Below are 16,791 nucleotides of genomic sequence, written 5' to 3' on the forward strand. Positions count from 1 at the left end.
TTGATGACTGTATTAATAGCGTATTAAAAGATTTTATGAACACTCAGGGGCAAATGCAAATAGCGGTATCTCCAAGTCTGCGGATGCGTTTTCTGGGCTCTGCAGGTGACAGGGAGGAACTGCAGAAGCATCTTGCAAGTAGGCAGAAAAGTGAACCGCACTGTGGGCTGGAATAAGGTAACACTCATGATGACATAATCTCGAAGACCCGCAAAGAGGATCAATCCCAAGCTCCCAGTTACAACTTCAGGACAGGAGCCAGGAGGCAGTTGGTCTAGATTAAGGGTCTTTGATCTGGGGTCTAGGGACTACCTCCTGAGGTTTCAAGCACCCCCCCCCCCCCCCCGCAAGGGCATGTACCACCAAGTGAAGGAGCATGAGGTGGGGTGTGGGGTGGAGAGGAGATCCTCAGAGGGTCTGGGCACCCCACCCTGGAGCTGTACTCCAAATGCTAACCTGATGTTGGACCTCCCCAAGGAGGGTGTGGTTCTGAGGTTTCTCCTCCTCACAAGTTCCCAACTTGCTAAAGAAACCTTCCCTTGACATGCAAATGATGGAAACACACGGTGTCTGGGGCACTCTGGTTTGTGGTTTTTACCATCAGATGTCTCTGTGGCTGAGCAGGTTGACTTGTCTCAGCAGAGCTAGGGGGAAGCCCTCAGAGGAAGAGGGGAGAGGGGCTATTCCCTGGAGTCTGGGCCCACATGGGAAGTGGGCCTCCAAGGCAGGCTGTGGAAGAGGAGGGTGCAGACCCTTCGCAAGCTGTCGGGGGCGGGGCTGGAACTGCACCCTCCTCAGACCTCCTATGTAGCTCCTCTTCAATGCAGAATACTGGGCTGTCGCCACCTGCCCCCGCCCCCCGCCCCGGCCCCACACTGGAGTTTGAAGCCAAACCACATGAAAAAGAATAGTCAAATCTGATCTCCCATTTATTGGACAAGTTCTTCTGTGGAAAATCTTCTCAGGGCTCAGAAGCCCCCAAAAGTGACCGGGGATGCTGGGAGATGGGGAGATGGCAGGAGGTATCTGATGATGTGATGTGATGGATAACCGCTTTGATCTCCTGACCCCCTCCTCACCATCTCCTCCGACCTCGGCATTTTGTTTCCTTCCCGGAGCCCTAGCTTCCCAGGGGCCACCCTTCCCCCACACCTCAGCTGTCCCAGGCCCAGATGTGCGTCGTCCACCCTCTGCACCCGCCCGGGCAGCTCTGCTCTTAGGTGGCCCTCCGACCCACGCGCTCGGGTCCCCGCCCCACCCCGGCCCGTCTCCGGGAGCGCCTTCCCGGCGCCGGTCCCCGAGCAGGGAGGGGCAGGACGCCCCGCACCCCACTAGCCGGGGGAGACCGAGGCTCCTAGCTCACGCCCTCCGGCCCGCCGGTGGGGGCTCACGGCGGCTGGTGCGGGGGCGACGCAGGGGAGACCCCGCCAACCGTCCCCCGGAGCCCCCCAGCCCCGCGACTGTGCCGCTTCCCGCCCCCCCCCCCCCATTCCGGCTTCCCTCCTCTCTCGGAGGGGGTCGGGCCTCGGAGCGGGTCTGGGGGCGCCGCGGCCTGGCCGGCGCCCCGCCCGCGGTCCCGCTCCTCCCCGTGCGGCCCCACTTGTGGCCCCGCCGGCGGCCGCGCAGGGACAGCTGCATTTCTCGCCGCCCGCCGCTAGGAAGCTGGCCTCGCCTCGCATTCTCCGCCTCCCGCGCCCCAGCCGCGCCGCCGCGCCGGGCCCGCCGCCGCCACCGCCGCCACCGCCGCCGGCGCGGGATCGCGGCCCCTCCCCCGCCCGCCGGCCCCTCGGGCCCGCGGGGCAGCGGACGCGCGTGGCGGCTGCTCGGTAAGACCCTCCCTTCGCTCCCCCGCGCGAGCCGGCTCCGGCCCGGCCCGGCGGCCCCACCTTCTCGGGCGCCGATCGCCGCGGCGCCGCCGGGAGGGCCGGGCCGGCGCGAGTTTGATTCCCGGCGCTGCCGCCGCGGCTTCCCGGGAGCCCGCGCCGCCCCAGCCGCGTGCGCCGGGTCGCGGCCCTCGCCTCCTCCCCGAGCCCCCTCCTCACCCAGGCCGTGGGCGCGCGAGGCGGGCGGGCACAGGGGGGCGGGGAGCGGGGAGCGGGGCTCGGGGCTCGAGGGGTGGTCGCGGGCGGGCGGGCGGCGCCGGGATGGGCTGCGAGGCCTCCCTGAGCCGGCGCCGCCCTGAGCCCCTGCCCCGGCCGCTCCCCCTTTTGTGTGGGCGCCCCTCGCAGCGCTGCCCGGGCCTGGGGGCGCTGGCTGGCGGGGGGCGCCTGCTGAGGGCAGAGCTCCTCCTAGGAGGAGGGGAGGCTGGCTTCCCGTCCCCGCCGATGTCACAGGTCGGCTCAGCCTTTTCTGGTCCCACCCGGTCCCCTGGGAGCTGCATCTCCCGGTGGCTCGCTAGGGAAAGTTCAGAACGCACTGTCCCCGCCCCTGCTCCCCCGCCCCTCGGCTCGGTATGCCCCGGGCTCTAAGCTCCAGGGGGTTGGTGTTGGCGTTTATTCATTCTTTCCTCTTCAGTTTCTCCTTGCATTGTTGCCTTACACCCGGCACCGGCTTGGCCTTTTCTTTTCTCCTTAAAAGAAGTTTTGGCTGCAGGAAATTTTTACTGAAATGAAATTCCTGGAGAGGGACTTGTTTTAGGGGAAAGGAGGTTTTAGATTTTCCTTTATTTTATTAATTTTATTATATGTGTGTGTGTGTGTGTGTGTGTGTGTGTGTGTGTGTGTGTGTACATTCACACACACACACACACACACACACACACACACACACACACACACATATGTATGTATTTTGGTGAGAGTGAGGGGAATGACTGGGAGTTTAGATGTAAGATGTCCTAGAGGTGGTACGGGATGCAAGGAGACCATCTCACTCCCCACCCGGCCCTGAGGCAGGAACACCACCCCACATGGGGAATAACCTTGCCTGTTGGTTATTCTGAGCATCCTGAGCCACCTGGTCCTGCAGAAAGGACTCAGGGAGATGTTCTGGGCCTCTCATGCTCTTTCTCTGGCAGGCATGCTCATCTTTACCGCCTGGTGGAGTTAGCCATGTATGCCTGAAGAAGTGAGGGACACAGGGAATTCTCATGGAGGAGGTCACCTTACCATGAGATTTGGCCCCTTTGTGGAATCAAGTGTGAAACTGGGCCCTCTCTGTTGTCAGGGGTCGATGCCATTGGGACCTCTATTTTGAATGGAGGGTGGCATCTCTGGGATGGAGAGAGAAACCTGGCTCACGTCACCAGGAGGCTGAAGGGTGTGTGCAGGAGGGTTGGGTTTGAAATCCGCCTGTCCCCTTTCTGCTGCTGGAAGGAGCAGGAGACAAGGGAACAGGAGTGGTGCGTCAGGCCTGGGCACATCCTTAAACAGGAGAGAGAACTTGGACGACTAGGATGGCCCAGCAGTGGTAACATGACTAGGGAGGGGACTTGGGGCCAGAGGCTGGGGTCATGGGCCCCTTTGAGAATCTGGTGAAAGCCCCAGCTCCTGCTGTCTCCAAAGTGCACGTGTGCAGGGACACATTTTGTATACGCTATCATGATGTTACCATACCCTTTGGAACTGGAACCCCTTGGAAGACCCCTGATCTACAGTCTCGGTCCAGCAAAGTCCATTCAGAACGGTTCTCTCCTTTGTGGCCAGTCAGTGAATAATCCCAGTGTGCGAAGAGTAGACTTCTCAGGAGGTCGTTTCTCATGACCTTCTCATGCAACTTTGGGCGTGTGGCCACGGTGACCTGGAAACTCTGGACCAGAGCCCAGCTCCCTACAGTCAGCCAGAGGATGGGGGCAGATGGCTGGGGCAGGGGGCTTCTCCAGGGGCTGTCTGTGTGGCGAGAAGGCTCTAGGCGCTGCATGGGGGCCACAGTTCTATCGGATTAGAGGCAAGTATAATTTCACTGGGTATGGAGCCAGGCGCTTTAAGAGCCCCAGCTTATTCTTGGCGAATAGGGCTTGAGGTGGAAGGAGGAGCTTCAGTGGAGAGTGCAAGTGTGAAAACACTGCCCCTCTTGAGGAGTTTTGGGGCACCATTGTCCAAGGCCAGGATCCAGGTACTGTAGGTTCCTTTGGACTTTAAACGACAGTGGGGGGCCCAGAGGAGACAGATGTCACCGACCCCAGTGCACCCCAGGAGGTGTGGCCTGCCTTTGGTTTCTTAACCAAAGTGCCCTAGTTTGGCTGCTCAGGTGTTCGTGGCACCTACGCTTGCTGTCGGATCTAGAAGGGCCTTTAGTAGGGGTTGCCATCTCTGACCTCTCTGCTTTGGTGTTGAGAAGCACTTCTGAGGCTCAAGTGCCCCGAGACAGTGGTAGCTCATGGGCATTTTGCTTTATTTAAGTAGCCAGCACAGTGTTTGGGGTACAGCAGTACCCACACTTGTTCCCTCCTTCAGAGCTTCCTACATTTCCTCAGGAGTATTCTAAAGCCTTGGGGGCAGGAAGCTGGAGTCAGGCAGGGGTCACCTCTAACTATGCAAAATGGCCCAGAGGAGGAGATGCCTCCATTTCATTGACTCTGACAGGCTCCTTTGCTTACAGGAAGAGCCACAGGAGGCCTTGGAGACGCCATAGTCCAAGTCCCTGAATTTGGGACTTGGAAGTTGTCTTGGTGAGATGTCAGGGTCCTGTGGCAGTGACTAAAATTTCACATTCACTGCTGCTGCCCTGGATAGCACTGGCGAGTTGAGGATGCTGGTTGTGGTGGCTCACTCAGTGCTTCTCTGATCTCTGCCTTCAGCCTCCCAGTGAGCACGTCTGATCTGTCACAGCAGTTATAATGGGCTCCTAATAACGCGGCTATTACGCTTATTTTTAATTTTTGGTTTTTTGTTTTTTTTAGAGAGTGCACATGAGTGGGGGAGGGACCGAGGAGCGGGGGAGACTCTCATGCAGGCTCCACGCTCAGTGCGGAGCCGGACACGGGGCTTGATCCCACGACTCAAGGATCATGACCTGAGCGGAAACCAAGAATCGGACGCTCAACTGACTGAGCCACCCACAGGGGCCTCTCTTATTATTTTTAAAACAGGTCATAAATGGCAAATGCTATAACAATGCCTGTAAACAGAAACTCCCTTGTAAAATGTGGCCTTTCCATTTCTGTTATGGTGGCACCAAGTGTCTCTGAGGAATGATTGGTGAGATAAAGAAGTTCCAGCTCCCTCTAACCTCCTTCCCCCAGAGGCAGCTGGGGCCCTTTGGTGTCCTCCCCCCACCCCTTAGCTCAGTGGTTTGGAGCATAGGATCCGAAGTTAGAGTCCCAGCCCTCTCTCTTCCTCTCTGATTTTATAAGTGCCTCAGTCTCTCAGCTTTAGAAAGCGTGGAAGGAGAACTAATGTGTATGCCAAAGAATAAATGTTCTTTAGTGTAGAAGCTATTAGTACTATTATTTTTGTTAACTTTTTTTTAATGTTTATTTATTTTTGAGAGAGGGTGTGCGGCAGTGGGGGAGGGGGAGAGGGAGAGGATCCCAAGAGGGCTCTACGCTGACAGCAGCTACCCCATGTGGGGCTCGAACTCACAAACCACAAGATCATGACCTGAGCAAAGTCCAACGCTCAACGGACTGAGCCACCCAAGTGCCCCTATTATTACTGTTATTATTTCTGCACATGGGTGCTAATGTTCTGAGGCTCCTTGTTGTTAAGGAAAATCTTTGGTAAAGATTTTACAGTCTAAAGACTGTAGAGGTGGAAGCTGGCTTTAGGAGGAGTAGGATGAAGTGTGTTCAGGCTTTTAAATTATGAGCAAAGGGTTCTGCATGGTGGGGAGATGGGAGCCTGAAATGTCAAGGGTGATGATAGAGAAGCATAGTTGGGTACAGAATGACTCAGCATCTGTAGCCCTGCTGTGGAACCGACTCTTCTCCCTTCTTTTTGGGTAAGAGAATAAGCTGATGAGAGTAAGGGAGTTGGGAAAGGGTCATAATAAGGTAGGAGAGTTGCATGACTTTTATGTTGATGCTAACATTGGTTCTGGAGAAAGGGAGTGTAGCGGGGGTGGGGGGCAGGCCCCCTATGCAGTCAAGAGTGAAAGCTGCAAGGTGGAGGGGGTTTCAGGAAGGAATAGATCTGCTGAATAATTCCAGCACTCCCTGAGCACTTGCTATGGCTCAAAGCCTGTTCCAGGTGCTTCTCACGGATCAGCTCATTTAATTCTCACAAGACTCTATGAGATGTCAGATCTGTTTTTCAGTTAAGAAACAGAGACGTAAAGAGGTTAAATAACTTGCCCAAGATCACATGTCTAGAAGGTGGTAGAGCCAGGATTTGAATCCAAGAGGCCTGTCTCTGTAGAGCTTACATCCTTAGAGAAATTCTGGGCTAGGGGTGGAGAGAGGCGAGGACGGTGGGGCTGGGGCTAAAGGCCTTCGTGCTCTGCTGGAAGGGCAGCCCAGGCCACATTCAGACATCACCAGAAGGTGCCTGGAGTGTTCAGTCTGCCGAGAACCGCTGGCCAAGTGCCAGGCACTCTGCTGGGGCTGACCCCCCGTACAAAGGTCATTGAGGCCCCTGCCTGCAAGATGCCTGTGGTCTTGTAGGGGAGACAGGTTAGCCCAGAACTCCACGGCAAGCACTGCTGTGAGACAAAGCACTGCAGAGGGGACGCTCTACCGTCCAGAAGAGCTGGGGTGGGGAAGGCTGCCTGCAAGAGAGGGCACTTGAGCCGAGTGAGAGCAAAGGTGGCCGCTGTCTCCAGGACATCACTCTCCCACTCTGTGAACTTTGATTAGAACCGAGGGTCAAATTTTCTGGATCCTGCAACACCCTGGCTGGGGTGAGGCAGGAACTGGGAAGTGCAGTTGGCTTCCTTGATGTCTTTGTGGTTTTTAAGTGTCATCTCCTGTAATGCTTGCAGTGAACTTGCTGAAGAAGAAATAGAAATCTAAGAGTTACTGCCCAGAGGGGCACCTGGCTGGCTCCGTCGGTGGAGCATGCAACTCTTTTTTCTTTTTAAGTTTATTTAATGAGAGAGAGAGAGAGAGAGAGAGAGAGAGAGAGGGCAGGGGAGGGGGAGAGAGATAAAAGAGAGAGAGAGATTCCCAAGCAGGTTCTGCTTTGTCAGCACGATGCGAAGCCGGATGTGGGGCTCGAGCTCATGAACTGTGAGATCATGACCTGAGCAGGAATCAAGAGTTGGATGCTTAGCCCGCTGAGCCACCTAGGTGCCGCTGGAGCATGCGACTCGTGATCTTGGGGTTGTAAGTTTGAGCCCCACGTTGGGTGTAGGGATTACTTTAAAAAAAAAGTAGAGTTATTGCTCAGAGCACAGTGATTCACTCCTGTCTCTCCAGAGGCAAATGAACGTAAGCTGTGGAGGAAGGACTCGAGTAAGGGATGAGGAAAACGTTCCTTGCAGATAGGATGTGAGATGTGAGAACAAGTGACTCATAGGAGCAGAGGGGAATGGCCTCCCCTGAAGGTCTTTAGAAATGGGAACAAGTTTCATTTGTCTTGGTGGTTTCAGAGATTTCATCTGGAGACAGGAAGATGAAGTAGAGGCCCCCAGAGGTCTGTGTCAGCTCAGCGATAGGAGGGTGAAAGGAGCTGGAATTTCTGAGCTAGAAGATGGCTCAAATCTGGCCTAGGTCCTTATTTTGCCGTAACACGGAGCGGCTCATCCATTAGTCAGTGAGCCGGGACACGAAGCACATCTGCCCAACAGCTGGGGTCTTGCCCTGCGCTGATCCCAGTCAGAGGGGATGCTTACCGGGAGTGCCCACGGGGTGGGGTCCAAGCCTTGTGACGAGGCCTGCGGGAAACCCGCAAGGAGTTGACCTTTGGGCTGTTGGCACTAGAGAAAAGCATCAGCTGTGCTCAGATGCTTCTGAGGATGCCTGTTCCCTGCTGGAGCTACTGGGTCATCCAGGTCACCCTGCTGGCCTGGCACCCAGAAGAGCTTTGGGTGCACATTTGGCGCCTTTGGCGAACCTTGCCGAATGAAAAGTAAATAGCAGAAGTCATTACTCTTTTGCCATACACTTGTTGGGCCAGCACCCTTGTCCTTGCACTTCTGTGTAGCATAGGCCGACAGTAGAATCATTGTCTAATCCCCCCAGGCGCAGAGAAAGGTGTCCCAAAGCGTGCTGGGGCGAGGGGAATTGACACAACACAGTTTAGGATCTTCCTCAAAACTTACAGTTCTTTGAAAGAACATCAAGGGCTGACGTTATGTTCATTTATAATGACCTGCTTTTTTCGTTTGCTTTGGGTTTGTCATTGATCCTAGCACAAAAGTAAAGGCTGAATTTTCCAAATTGAGAAAAAGCATAAGGATATAGTGATCTAAACTGCATTCAGCAAGAGAGCCACAGAGATCTCTGAAGAGAAACAAGGCTTGCTCTCAGAAGGGAATCTGATTAAGAATGAGCCAACGGGCGCCCGGGTGGCTCAGTCGGTTAAGCGTCCAACTTCGGCTCAAGTCGTGATATCACGGTTTGTGAGTTCGAGCCCTGCATCGAGCCCTGCACTGGCAGTGCAGAGCCTGCTTGGGATTCTCTCCCTCCCCCTCTCTCTCTGCCCCTCCATAACTTGTGCTCTCTCTGTCAAAATAAATAAATTAAAAAAAAAATAAAGAATGAGCCAAATATGAACAGATGCTGAACAGTGGCTTTGAAATACTGGGTGGTGGGCTTCACTTGCTGGGATCAGTTTAAATGGACTCATGCAAATTAAAACAAAGCAGCAACAGAAATCACTCTGCCTCCTCCTCTAACCTTGTTGTTCCTTGTTTGTTAAGGAAGCAGTAGGTACTAGGGGGCCATTCTCCAGAGCTCTGGTTTGGAGCTCTGTTGAGAAGATTTTCAGTGGTCATGTAGGGTGATCGGGCATAGGAAATGATTTCATTTTGTTCAGGTCTGAGATTAGTTTCGGTTTCAGGCTGTGCCAGGAGCTGAGAGAGCCAGCGAGCTCTGGCGAGCGGCGGGAGGGGTGAGCTGGGAGAGAGCCTCCCCGCTGGCCGCGTGTGGGCCCGTGGTAAGGTGGCCAGACAGGGAGCCCCTGGGTTGCGCAGGGAGAGGAAGAAGATGAATCAGAGATGGAGTCGGGCTAGGAAGCCGTGGAGGGTCTGTGTGTCTGGGGACTGGGATGTGTGATGAGGAAGGGAGTGTATGAAGATATCAACAGGAGTGTGTAGGACACAACGTTGCGCAGTTACCTGACTGCTGAGCCACCGGGCTGGGCGGTCACAGGGAAGCTGTGAAACACATCACCTGCGTCAGGTGGATTTTCCACGAGCAGATGTAGACCTGAGAGGAGAGCAGGTGTAAGTATGCCACAAGGCCTACACACACCTTGGACTGACATCCTTGAAACTAGCCCCCACTGTGCACATTTTCTTGCATTTGACTTTCCTTAAAAAAAAAAGAAAAAAGAAGAAGAAGTCAAATTAAGGTTTGCGCGCTGACAGTTGAGAATTAGCAGACCCTAGCAAGTTTGGGGTGTCCTGTAAGAACTTCAAGCTGTCATTTTTCCAAAGACGGTTTGGGGCCTGTCTGGTTGTTTTACAGGGTATCATTATCCTGGAAAACCAGGAGTTCTCCTCTGCTGGTGGGATCTGGGGAAGGCACACACAGATGTTTCAGTCCATCTTAGCAGTCCCACCACATCATTGCATTTTATTTCTCCAAGTCATAAATTCATTTTATTTCTAAAAGAGAGAATCACTGGGGTGCCTGGCTGACTCAGTTGGTAGAGCATGTGATTCTTGATCTTGGGGATGTTGGTTTGAGCCCCACACTGGGTGTAATGATTACTTAAAAAAATAAAATCTTTTAAAAAAATTTTTAAATGTTTTATTTATTTTTGAGAGAGAGAGAGAGAGAGAGAGAAAGAGAGACAGAGCATGAGCAGGGGAGGGTCAGAGAGAGAGGGAGACACAGAATCTGAAGCAGGCTCCAGGCTCTGAGCTGTCAGCACAGAGCCTGATGGCAGGGGCTTGAACTCACGGACCACAAGATCATGATCTGAGCTGAAGTCAGATGCCTAACCAACTGAGCCACCCAGGTGCCCCAAAATCTTTTTTTTTTAAAGTTTATTTCTTTATTTTGAGAGAGATAGAGCATGAGCAGGGGAGGAGCAGAAAGAGAGAGGTAGAGAGAGAGAATCCCAAGCAGCCTTCGTGCTGTCATCACAGAGCTGAATGCGGGGCTCGAACTCATGAACCGTGAGATCATGACCTAAGCCGAGATCAAGAGTTGGATGCTAGGGGCGCCTGGGTGGCTTGGTCGGTTAAGCTTCCGACTTCAGCTCAGGTCATGATCTCACGGTCTGTGAGTTCGAGCCCCGCGTCGGGCTCTGTGCTGACAGCTCAGAGCCTGGAGCCTGTTTCAGATTCTGTGTTTCCCTCTCTCTCTGCTCCTCCCCCGTTCATGCTCTGTCTCTCTCTGTCTCAAAAATAAAATAAAAAACGTTAAAAAAAAAATTAAAAAAAAAAAAAAAAAAGAGTTGGATGCTTAACCGACTGAGCCACCCACATACCTCCCCCAAATAAAAATCTTTAAAAATAAATAAATAAGAGAGAATTACTGAATTTCGTTTATTTATAAAGTTTATTTATTTGTTTTGAGAGAGAGCAAGCAAGCAGAGGAGGGGCAGAGAGAATCCCAAGCAGGCTGTGCACTCTCAGCCCAGAGCCCCACGTGGGGCTCGAACCGGGAACCACAAGATCATGACCTCAGCTGAAACCAAGAGGCTTAACTGACTGAGCCACCCAGGTAGCCCTTGAGGATCACTGAATTTTAAAGCCAGAAAGGATTTCAAAGCTCGCCCAGCCCGTTCCTGGAAGAATTTGTGATCCTGGGTTGTTAAGGCAGCTCAGAAAGACCTATGGTATGTGGTTAAGAACATGAGTTTGAACGCCGCCTCTGCAGTCGCTGTTGGGTTTTTAGGGCAAGTTACTCAGTCTCTCAGAATCTTGGTTTCCTGACCCACACAACGAGGGTATCGCTGTTCCCTAATAATTGCTAATGATAATCAAATACTTAATGGTTTTTTTAACTTTTTTTTTAAAGTTTATTTCTATTTTTGAGAGAGAGAGAGAGAGCACGAGGGGAGGAGCAGAGAGAGAGGGGGACAGAGGCTCTGAAGCAGGCTCTGCACTGACAGCAGAGGGTCTGATGCGGGGCTCAAACCCATGAACTGTGAGATGGTGACCTGAGCCGAAGTCGGACGCTTAACGGACTGAGCCACCCAGGTGCCCCGTGAATCAAATACTTACTGAGTCCTTAGCGCAAGGCTTAGCATATTTGCAAGTTAGCATATTTGCTAACACGTAAGTGTTAGCTGCTGTTGCTGGTGCCAGTTGTTGTTTGTATTATCATTTTGTGAAATGACGTGGTAGTTGGTGGTAGGGCCAGGGCTACATGTGAAACGCTTTTCATTGCTAGCTCTCCAGCATGGCCAGAAGGTGACTTCATCAGTCTTGATATACGACGTGAAGAGCATTCATGGAAGCGCATGTGTAGAAATCTTGTAACGAGCGTTCATAACAGAGCTAGAAGAGATGGGCTTAATCCATTGATTAGATACAATTAAGAGTTTGGGCAGGAGCATATGCTTACCAAATAATTTGTTTCCACAAGTATCATTTACTCGTGTTTGGAGGTTCCCTAAATGCCAGCTTGGTTACCTCTGCTGGAAAGGTTGGTGTGTTTTTTGATGTTTTTGTGGAAGAGTTCGTCTCAAACTGGAAACCTCCATTTCGATGAGTTGTGGCGGCAAGTGAGGCTTTGGTTGTAATGGAAATATTTCTGTAGCCTGGCTGCTATTTATCAAGGGTGAAGACAGTGCGTGTTTAAAAAAACTATGGGCTTGGCAGAAGTCCACACGGCTTAGGCCAGGCCTGCATAAATGTGCTCCCAAATGATTTGCACTGACCTTTTTTGCAAATCGCTGACAGCCTAGGAGCCTCCCGAGGGAGCCCTTTTAGTCTGAAACATTATTGAGGCCCGTACAAGCCTCCGCCGTGAGTGGTCTTTTGACACCTCTGACGGGGTGGCACCTTCTCCTAAGGCCGCTTTGGTGTGTTTTCTTGGAATATGAAAACAAATGGAAATTGATTTTGTTTGGCAAATCCTGCACCCTTCCCTTGAGATACTGCCACTCTCTGGGGGCTACGGAACTGAAATCTGTTTTTGATGCTGATCCATGGCACTTCTTAAATTTCTGTGCCTGAGGGAGGGAGCGTGCGAAAGTGTGAAGCTCGTCAGCGTGTCATTTGGAGTCCAAGACCAGAGGTCCGGTCTCACCCCTGCCACGAATGGACCGTGTCGTTCTGAGCAGATCACCTAACTTCTTGGTTTGTACTTTTCTTGAGGTTAAGCTATTGTTACACCCACAACAACAAATGCCTATTGAACACATCTGCTAAACAGAGCTGTGAATAATAATCCCTATCGCGCAGGATCGTTGTGATGGTCCAGTAATAACAGCTAGCATTTATTACATGCCTGTTGCCTGCCAGCCACCTTCTTAAGCACATTAATTTATTTACTCAGCCCTAGACGAGGATGGTATTATCACCACTTTACTGAGGCACAGAGGGTTGAATCAACTCGCCCGAGATCCTTCAGCTAGTTAGTTGAGGAAGTGGGACGCGAACCCAGAAAGCCAGGCTGCTGAGTCTGTAGATGGTGTTTACAAGAGGGCTTTATTCTGTGGTAGCGTTGGACTTTTTATTCTTTCACTGCTCCTCTTCTTTTATTTGAGGAGCCGAGGGAGGGATAAGCTGAGCCTGGAGGTAGATTAAGTGTACAGATCACAGTGTTGGAAAGAATGAGGGGACGGAGCATATGAGAGCTTTTTTTGGAGTTATAGGGAAACAGCTGCTTCTAAGTTTGGGACAGAGTTGAGGAGAGCCGCAGGGACAGAGAAGGACGTTTTCTGGGTGGATTTTTACTATCTGCCATGAGGGAGTGCACCGTCTATGGATTTAAGAGCCACGTGCCTCTTTCCCCTTCTATCACATTTTATCTGGAAGCCTGTCTTTCAATCCCAACTCAGCCCTCAGCTGTGACAACTATAGAAACTTAGAAAACGAGCCAAGGATAGTGAATTCTTGGGACGTGAAAGGAAAGGTGAAGCAAGGGCTTTTTAGTGAATTTCTTCCTTGTTACCAGATTTCTATCAAGGACTTATGGGGATGAGCCATAGAGTGGCTTGCGTTTAATGAAGAGAAGATTGGAAACTTGGGTGACTTCCTTTTTTCTCATGAATCGACTTAATAAGGGACTGAATCATCCTATTAGCTATCGTCCTGGAAAAGAAAAAAGAAAGGAGAGAGCAAGAGAGTGGGATGGCATTTGACCAAAACCAGAAGCCTTCTGTGGCAGTCTCCCCAGACAGAGGCCAGGCGGACACGAGGGGCCTTGAGGTTCAAGCCAAGGCTGAGGTCCCTCCAGGGGCTCTGGGAAGAGCTCCCAGCTTCCTGTCACTGCCACCCTCAGCCCTTGCCATCCCTGTGAGGCTCTGGGGAATGAACAGGCCTTAAGGGGAAATGAATAGGGGGTGTAAGGGTCATTTTTAAATGACAAACCACTGGTGCAATTCACACACAGCAGTGATAATTTTGAAGACATTAACATACAAATTCATTACATAAAACTAGACAATTCAAAAACAGCTTTTGACCTTCAGGGATGTGAATGGCTACTTCTGACCCCTGTCCTGTGAAGGTGGCAGGGGCCCTCCCTGTGCTGATGCCTGATGCCTTGGACCGTCTTTGGGGATCTCTCGGTCTCTTCCGGGACTCCAGACAGGAGGCATCCAGGTGTGAGCACATCCTGCCTGCCCAGCCCCACCGGCAAGTCGCCCTGTTCTCTGAGTTTGCCAAGAGGCTGGGGAACACATCCTTTTCTGAGCCACTCTTTGTGACCTTTTTGTGGACCTTAATTTGGATTCTGAGCTGAGGCTGGGGTCGCCAGGGGAATGTGAAGTCTGCCCGGGAGAGACGGTGGGGAGGGTTGCAAGGAAGCTCCTCACACCAGCCCCTGGAATGTTAAAAGGGTGGTCGTGTTTTCAGACTCTCTCTGGCTTCGTGGCACACATTTTCCAGAGTGTTGGCTTTTCTCAACAATGTCTCTCTGTCCCCATTTTGCCTCGTTTTCCTTCCTGCCCCAGCCATCAGCAGCCGCCACTGTTAACAGCTCCCATTCATAAGAGGACTTATTCTGTGTCAAGCATTTCACTTAAGTAATTCAATTTAGTCCTGTATCAGCCCTGTGAGCCCGGGACTGTTGTCTGTTTAGAAGTAGGAGCTGTGACTAAGGACTAAGGTGTGAAGTAACTTGTCCAAATAATGCAGCCATTTACTAGGTAGGACGGTTTTTGGTTTTAAACTTGTATTGCGAAATTTTTCTTTTCTTTTCTTTTTTTTTTTAATGTTTCTTTATTTTGAGAGAGGGGCAGAGGAGGGGCAGAGAGAGAGAGAGAGACAATCCCAAGCAGGCTCAGCTCTGTCAGTGTAGACCCCAAATCGGGGCTCGATCTCATGAACTGTGAGATCATGACCTGAACTGAAATCAAAAGTTGGACGCTCAACCCGCTGAGCCACCCAGGCGCCCCTTATTGTGAAAATTTTCAAATATACACAGAAGTAGAGAGACCAGTATAGTACATTCGCATATCCTCATCATCAGACTTCTCCAAGCTTTATTTATGGAGAAGCACTGTCTCCGTGCTTCTGTGGGTTCAGCATACAGCAGATACCGTCGTGTGAATTAGAAGACAGGACCCTTTCTCGGGGGACCGAGCTTGGTAAGCAGAGCATAGGCTAGATTCCAGCCCCATTTGCCCCCTTGGATGGGCACCTTGTGAAGTGAACAGCTCACACAACTGTATATGGCAACCCTACGAGCTAACTTCTCATCTAACTTCTGGCATAAAGGAAGGGGACAATAGCGAGATACCAGTTCTGGACAATGATGATTTCTCTGGTTGGTCCTCAACTATGTGGGGTCAGGAGAGAAAAGCGTAGTCGTTGGAGACTTTTGGGGCTAAGATAAATGAAGTGGGGGGCGGTGATTCCCAGAGGAGATCCTTCTGCTACAGAGGAGGGTGCGGGCAGAGGAGTTGTGTCTTCCGTTGCTCTTGCTTTCTACCAGCCACCTGCTCTCTTGGTGACTCCTCCCTGATGCCTTCTCTCTTATGTTCTGTGCCCAGGGCAGGGGAAGCACTTGTGTGTGGCCATGAGGCCGGTGGGAGGGGAGCTGGGAGGGAGCAGGGTGTGAAAACCTGCTGTGAACTCACTCTTGGCTGCCACCGTCCTGGAGTTGCTGGGACCAGCTGCCTTTCCCTCCTGGCAGCTTACCTTTTCTCAGAGCTCAGTGTAGCCAGGCGCTGGCTGGGGGGGGGAGGGGGGGGTTGGGGGGGGGAGGGGGGAGCTGCTTTCACACCTGTGGAACTGTTCTTTTTTAAAAAAGCCCCAGAGTGAGCATGTGGGTCACCAGATGAGGAGCTTCTTGAGGGAGGGACTGGGTCTTTTTTTTTTTTTTTTTTTTTTTTTTTTTGGTGCAGTGCTTTTGGCTCTCCCCATTACAGCATTTGGCACTGGTGCTCTAAAAATATTTGTTAAGCAAATGAATGTTAAAACAAACAAATGTAGCATCCTGCAGACCAGGCAAATGTGCTGAAGGGCACAACAGGTCGAATAACTTGTGAACTTCAGTCAGGAGAGGCTAGACCTGTGCTGTAGTAATAATCAAACCCTAATGTGCCAGGGGCTTGACACAATCTGGGTTTCATTTGTGCTCATGGAGAGTCTGATGCCGTTCAGCAGTCCTCCCCTATCCACACCGTCTGAAATCTGGGACCTTTAAAGTTATCACAGGAGGGGCGCCTGGGTGGCGCAGTCGGTTAAGCGTCCGACTTCAGCCAGGTCACGATCTCGCGGTCCGTGAGTTCGAGCCCCGCGTCAGGCTCTGGGCTGATGGCTCGGAGCCTGGAGCCTGTTTCCGATTCTGTGTCTCCCTCTCTCTCTGCCCCTCCCCCGTTCATGCTCTGTCTCTCTCTGTCCCAAAAATAAATAAAAAACGTTGAAAAAAAAAATTAAAAAAAAAAAAAGTTATCACAGGAGTGGAAGAGAGATGGAGACAGCCCCTGGCTTCTAGCCGCCTCGCAAGGAACAGACACCCCTACTTCCATTCACATTTCATTGGCGGGAGCTAGTCCCATGGATTCAACCTAACCGCTAGCGAGGCTGGGAAACACAGCAGGGCAAAGGGCTGTCTTCCCAGTTTAGAGGTGAGGATTTTGTATTTCTTGCCGGTGGCTTTAGTCCATTGGAGTGCCCCCGGCCTAATCACTTATCCTCAGTTATCCGAGTTTTGTTTCGTTTTTTACCTGCCACTACCTTTAATCCTTTAAGGGGAGGAGGCACGAGATGGCACTGAAGGAGAGTCACACAGCACCGACTGTAACCTCTCCTTTACTACACGTTGGTCATGTGACTTCCATTGAGTCACTTCACCTCTGTGAGCCTCTTTCGTCATTTATAAAAGGAGGATAATAGCGCAGCCCATCTCTTAGTTCAGACTCTACTGACAGCCAGTAACAGAAACCTAGCTTGAGCTATTCGAAACCACAGGGGAATGGAAGATGGAGGGCAGGGACTACGGCTGGCCTCCCAAGTACCTACAAATGCAGGACGCCACTGCTTCCGTGTGTGTGTGCCAGAGGTCATGGGCCCTCAGCTTCCAACTAGACCGGTTCTGGTTCCAGTAACCATCAGGCTGAATAGCAGCTCAGAACCTTGATTCAAATTCCTGGTGAAAGAAGCTGGTTGGCCCATTCGTGT

General features: G+C 51.9%; 1 protein-coding gene across 2 annotated transcripts in view; it reads left to right on the top strand.

Moving 5' to 3' along the window:
- Nucleotides 1-964: 964 nt before the first annotated feature.
- Nucleotides 965-16,791, top strand: part of CUEDC1 (CUE domain containing 1) — an 85,729-nt gene continuing 69,902 nt past the window's right edge. For both annotated transcript variants that reach the window (XM_060646499.3, XM_060646498.3), the window contains exon 1: nucleotides 965-1,826. The gene's annotated coding sequence lies outside the window, so the exon portion shown is untranslated. The remainder of the gene's footprint in view (nucleotides 1,827-16,791) is intronic.

The sequence above is a fragment of the Panthera onca genome, chromosome E1, assembly GCF_046562875.1.
Source record: "Panthera onca isolate mPanOnc1 chromosome E1, mPanOnc1 haplotype 2, whole genome shotgun sequence".
In the NCBI taxonomy this organism is placed as follows: Eukaryota; Metazoa; Chordata; class Mammalia; order Carnivora; family Felidae; genus Panthera; species Panthera onca.